We start from the raw sequence: 6995 nt of genomic DNA, 5'->3' as shown, positions 1-6995 counted from the left end.
AAATGTACAATAGTTGATGATTATCGTCAAAGTATAAGACCAACAACTGGTTGATGAGTGAGCCTAGGGCTAGGATTTTATTCAGGAGACAAATTAGGCTCAACAAGACACAATGCAACAAAGAGCATGGGTTGCATAGTACTGCAACATATATAGGAATAGTACCACTAGATAGAAGGGTACTAGACTACTCAGGATAGGCAGGGAGATTAGAGGGTGCAATTCAATCCCCAGATCAGACATAGGATCCTCCCCCTCCTTCTCCTACATAGGAGGGCAAGATTCTATCACAAGCTCTTGATACATTAAATTGTACTTAGGACCATTTTTGAGACATTCAAATTTTGAAATATTATCCAAATTTTGATCTCATTATACTTGTATTGATTTACCTTGATATGTATATATATGTATGTATATGTATATATAGATATATATGTATGTATATGTATATATAGATATATATGTATGTATATGTATATATAGATATATATGTATAAATATGTATGTGTGTATATATAGATGTATACGTATGTATGTATATACACACTCATACATGTATATACACATACATGTATATATACACATATACATATGTATATATACACATATACATATGTATATATACACATATACATATGTATATATATACATATGTATATATACACATATACATATGTATATATATACATATGTATATATACACATATACATATGTATATATATACATATGTATATATATACATATGTATATATATACATATGCATATATATACATGTATATGATATATACACACACACACACACACATATATATGTATATATATCATATACACACACATATATATACATATGTATATATATGTACACACACACACACACACACACACACACACACACACACATACATAGTTGTCTCATTTGCTTGTGCTTGTATCATGGATATGTCTTTACTTTCAACACTTTTTATTTGCGCTCATGTGATATTGATGTGAGCTCTTTTATCTTACAAATACCATGATATATGTGATGTCCTCATAGTTGTTATGCTCATATAGATGTGATGATCTCATGTACGTTATGAACTTTATGATTTGAAAACTTAGAATTTTGAATAAGATCGAGTAAGATGATATGATTAACCCTTTTGACTATAGGATAGAAGAAAATAAATGATGATGAGAGAAATACAAACAAATAATGAAGATATGATCAAGAAGAGAAGAATACATGTGTGAATGAATGTAGTTGATAAACAAAGACTCTCTCCTCACTCATAATGCCAAAAGTCTATAATTCAAGCTAGGATTAAAAACCCTAATATGCAAGCTATCATGAAATGTAAAGTGTGATTTACAAGAGTCAATTAGGTAGGTCCTTGTTATTATTATCAAGCCTTATTAAGGGACAACATATGATTGTACAATTATCACTAGTACAAGCACAACTATGAAGACATGAATATGATTTATACTAGATGGGTTGTGAGAGCATAACATAAGCATCAAAGACATAGAGGTCGAGATAACTCGCTACTAGATTCCTAGTTAATGTAGAAAGATTATGCTCACATTGAGACATAGATGCCAAGATGGCTATAAGCACATTCTTGCATGAAAAAACATGATGTAATAGTCAAGGACATAGCTCAAACTCACCCAAGTTTCCAAATGAATAAGGTTAAGGTATATGTAGCATTCCAATCAAGAGGAGGAACTTATCATAGACACTTGATGCACTAGTACATTTCCCCTTGTTTTTGACCAAAGGCCATATTGGCCTATGATTTATTTTTTTGTTTTTGTTTTTATACCTGAGTTGGTCAAAATTTTGACCAAATTAGGCTTTTATGCCTAAGTTGGTTGAAAATTTGACTAAATCAGGTTCATAATGAAAAAAAAAAAAGTGTATTCATCATTGTGTTATTTGATGAGTATGTTTGGCAGGTTTTTTTGGCAGTGTGAGTTTTTTTGTTTGGTTTGTGCTTGGACTATATAGGAACACCTCTTCGCATAAAGAGACCATGAGGTAAATTCCTATTGCTTAAAGCTTACAAATGTTAATAGGTTGGAATGATATATATGTAGCATTTTCATTTTGTAGAACTACATAAAATTTGCATAGAAAAATTCTATGCAAAAATATTTAGGGTCAAATAAATTATTTTTCCCCATGGTGAGTATGAGATTTAAATTAGAGATTGTTGTGGATTGGGATATTTGGTATAACTACTACAACCACAAGAGGCTCCATATCATCTATGTTGTGTGTTGAGCTATCATTTTGCACGATGCTTAATGATAGGAATCCTTTCAAACTCCTCTCTTGAAAAGCTAATCTGGGATCAACTCCAAGGTTCCAGGTGATCTTGCGACCTACTGGAATTCACTTAGTAGAAGATAAATGTGAATGTTCATGAGGAGGCCTTTTCTGGTTCAACCAATTTTAGATAAGATGTTGAATCTACTTGATATCTTAAAAAAAGTATGCACACAAAAGAAATATAATTTTTGTATTTTTGTATTTATAATGAATGCAATTTTAACTATGCAACTATATGAATCCCTAAATTAACCAAGTGTTTGTGAAAGCAAAAAAGAGAAGATAAGGTTTTGAGAATTTTTGAGCAAATGACTTGAAAAATAAATCCCTAATGAACATAAGCCATAGAAACAACACGTTTGCAAGTTAAACCTTTGAAAAGGTTGGTAGGTAACAAATGAAAATAGGAGCAACACTTCCTTAATTCCACTGATGCAATTGTCGATGGGAATTTAGTAACCATAATATGTTTCACTTCTCATTAGATCACAAGGCCATAGAAAGTGTGCTCATGCAATACAAAAAACTATGTATGAACAGTAGGTGATCTCTTGTCCAACTAAGTACGTCAACAAAATTTGTAAACACGTGGTAAAAGCTAGAATTAAAATGATGCAGGAGCATCCTAGGTTGCCTTGTTATCCTGCTCATTTTTGTTCATTCTACATGTTGATGCTGAGTTACTATAGCTCTAATGGATGCCAGGTTACTGTAGCTCTAGTAGATGCTGAGTGACTGTAGCTCTAATGGATGCCTAAGTTACTATAGCTCTAGTGGATGCCAAGTTATGGTAGATCTAATGGATGATGAGTTATTGTAGCTCTAATGGATTCTAAGTTACTATAGCTCTAGTGGATGCTGAGTTACTATAGCAAGCTAGTGTTGACTGAGTGTTCCTTCATGTGTCAAGTTACCCAGTGTATGCTGAGTGACTCTTCATGTGCCAAGTTACCTAGTCTATACCGAGTGACCCTTCATGTGCTGAGTTTTCCTTTTTATGCTAAGTGTCAACATTTTGACATGATTTATACAAGCTGACTTGTAGGATTTATTTCAATCGTGACATTTATGTTAAGATATTTTCTTGGGATGTGTCCAGACCGTTGTTGGGTCGGCCTTCCTCTTATGTAATGTTCTAGAATGATTTGTAAGCCATTTTGGCAAGTATATATATAAAGTGTTTAGGGTTAGAGTTAGGGCAGATTTTTTGAGGGATTCTAGAGCATAACACAAAAGTTTGGAAAGTTTGTTTCATATGTATCTAGAGCTACAAATTTGATGTTGGATCTTTGATCTTGAATATATTTTGTATTTGGCCATAACCCAAAAGACCTTATAGCTGGGCATGTATGCTGATTATTTGATGAATCAATAAGTATTTTATCTTCTTCCTCCTTTGGTTGCTATTTTGTGTGTTATGTTTCTGCTATGTTAACTCTTGCAAGGTGGTTTAGATAGTTGGGTGTGCCTTTGGCCCTAGCTATTCATCCCTCCCTACATCAGGTGGTATCAAAGTGTGAGGTTCATCCTTGTGGTGATTATATCATGTAGAACCCTAAGTGAATTTGGTTGTAGGGTTGTAGATGTATGGATTTGACCTATAACTTTTAGAGGGTTATGGTCTTGCAGAAACTTGATTTGTAAAGATGGTTCAAGGTAGAGGACATGTTGATAATGTAATATTAGATACATTGAGACAAATTGCAACTAGATTAGATGCTGTGGAGACAACCTAGAGGAGAGGAGCACATCTTGATGATGCAAGTGATGATCAAGCAGTAGCACAAAACCCGAATCCAAAACCTGAAGAAGAGCAAGATGAAGTAAGGTTGTTGAGAGTGTTATCTTAGGAAAATTCAAAGCCTACTGTGGAAGTTGTTCCTTATAATGGAAAATTGGATACCAATGTTGTGTTGGATTGGATCTCTGATATGGAGAAGTTCTTTGAGTATTAAAATACTCCTAATAATAGGATGGTGAAAATTGCTATTACAAGGTTAAAGGGTCATGCCTCACTCTGGTGGGAGCATTTGCAAACTGATAGACAAAGGAGAGGAAAGGAAAAGATTAGAACTTGGCCAAAGATGGTAAACAAAGTAAAGAACAAACTCCGTCCTGTTGATTACCAAGTTAGCTTGTTAAGAAAGATGCAAAATTTGAGGCAAAGAGAGATGAGTGTGAAGGAGTATACTAAGGAATTATATAGTTTGGACATCAGATATGGACATGTGGATGATGATGTTGAGAAAATGAAAATGTACATAAATGGATTGAGATTTGGAATACAAGCTGAAATAAGTTTTGTGTAGTTGGAAAGTGTGAAAGAAGCATACAAATATGCCTTGAAAACTGAGGAGATCTTGAAAAAGAAGCATGAAAAAAGAAAAAGAGGTAGAGGTAGTAGATTCTAGAGAGGTAGAGGTAGATCTTATGGTGAAGGTGGTAGATCTGACAATTTTGTACAGGGTAAAGGCAAATCTAAGTGGAAGAATGATGAAAAAGGAAAGACCAAATAAAAAAGTGGTAACTCTTATTGAGGAGGTACTGATTCTTACCAAGGAAGAGGTAATTTTTATTCTAGAGGTAGTTTTCATGGTAATTGTTTTAGATGTGGTAAAGAGGGACATAGATCTTTTGAATATAGATCCTCTGAAAGTGGACAAGGTAACAAAAATGTTGTGATTCAAGGAGATGATGAGGGTTCACCAAGTGGACCTGAGGCTGGAGAAAATCTGATGGTGAGAAGAAGCTTATGTAATAAGGGAAGTGATGAGGAACCCTTTTTAAGGATAAGTCTTTTCAAGACAAGATGTAAGATGGCTGGGAAATGCTACAAAGTGATCATTGATAGTGCAAGTTCTAAAAATTTGGCATTAGAAGAGCCAGTTACAAAGTTGTAGTTGCAGAGGCTGAAGCATTATAAACCCTATCATGTTTCATAGATCAAAGATGAGCATAAGATATTGGTAAGTGAGCAATGCCTTATGAAGTTCAAGATTGGACATTACTTTGATAAAGTTTTGTGTGATATTATGCCTATGGATTATTGTCATATTCTATTGGGCAGACCTTGGCAATATGATAGATATGTTGTACATGATGGAAGATCAAATCAGTAATACTCTTTGGGTGAATGGGAAGAAACAAATATTGCAGCCTTTAATTATAAGTCTAGATGAGATTAATTGTACTGTTGTAAAAATTTGCATGGTTAATTGGAAATAATTTGAAAAGGAAAAAAAAAAGAATCAAGTTTGTTTTGCTATAATTCCAAAGAAACCGAGTTATGTCAATAGTAACCAAGTGCCAAAAAATAGTTTTAATTGAGTGCAAATCAGTGGTGACTGAGTGATAGCTAGTAGTATTGATCGAGTACCAAAAGAAATTGTAGAATTGTTGAATGAGTATAAAGAGATTGTTGCAGAGGATATATCTAATGGTTTACCTCCAGTAAGAAGTATAAGCCATTGTATGGATTTGATTCCTAGAGCTAGTTTTCCAAGAAAAGTACCATATAGATTGACACCTACAAAGAATGAAGAACTTAATAGACAAGTGCATGAGTTGTTGCAGAAAGGTTTGATCAAAGAAATCTTGAGTCTATGTGCTATACCTGATGTATTAGGGCCTAAAAAGAATAGATAATGGAGAATGTGTATTGACTTCAGAGCTATTAACAAGATTATAGTGAAATAAAGGTTTCCTATGCTGAGGATGGATGATATAATGGATTGTTTCAGTGGAGGAAATTATTTTACTAAGATTGATTTGAAGAGTGGCTATCATCAGATCAAAATCAGAGAAGGTGATGAGTGGAAGACTGCTTTTAAGACAAATGATGATTTGTATGAATGGTTGGTTATGCCTTTTGGTTTGACTAATGCACCTAGTACCTTCATGAGGTTGATGAATGAAGTTCTGAAAAGATTCTTAGGTAAGTTGGTGATTGATTATTTGGATGATATTCTAATATTTAGCAAGACTAAGGAAGAACATCTTGAGTATATTAGACAAGTATTACAAAGGTTGAGAGAGGAAAAGTTGCTGATTAATTTGAAAAAGTGTTCTTTTACACAAGAGGAGATTGTGTACTTGGGATTTGTGATTTTAGTTGATGGATTGAAGATGGATCCTAAGAAGGTAATAGCAATTTTCGAATGGCCTACACTTGAGAACTTAGGTGAGGCAAGATCATTCCATGGTTTGACTAGTTTCTATAGAAAGTTTATAAATAATTTTAGTTTTGTTTGTAATGCTATGACTGAGACAATGAGAGGGGATAAAAAGGAATTTAAGTGGACGCATGGAGCTGATAAGAGTTTTAAGACTTTGAAATAAAAGGTTGCTAAGTTACCTATATTGGCTTTGCCTGATTTCAATAAGGTATTTCAATTAAATGTGATGCAAGTGGTAGTGCAATAGGAGTTGTATTAACTTAGAAGGTAAACCTATTGCTTTCTTTAGTGAGAAGTTGAATGATGCTAAAAGGAAATATTCTATGTATGATCAAGAGTTTTATGCTATTGTTCAAGCATTGAAGAAGTGGAGACTGTAGACACCTAAATTTGATTACACTACTTTGGTAATCTAATTTAGCCATCTCTAAAGGCATCATTAATTAAATTCTTATTTAATTAATCCTTTGTCATCCCCTAGTTGATTAATTTAATTAA

The sequence above is a fragment of the Cupressus sempervirens genome, chromosome 7 (genome assembly GCF_028749045.1).
Source record: "Cupressus sempervirens isolate cs-2001-9-10 chromosome 7, ASM2874904v1, whole genome shotgun sequence".
NCBI classification, from domain to species: Eukaryota; Viridiplantae; Streptophyta; class Pinopsida; order Cupressales; family Cupressaceae; genus Cupressus; species Cupressus sempervirens.
Note: the sequence above shows the minus strand (reverse complement) of the source record.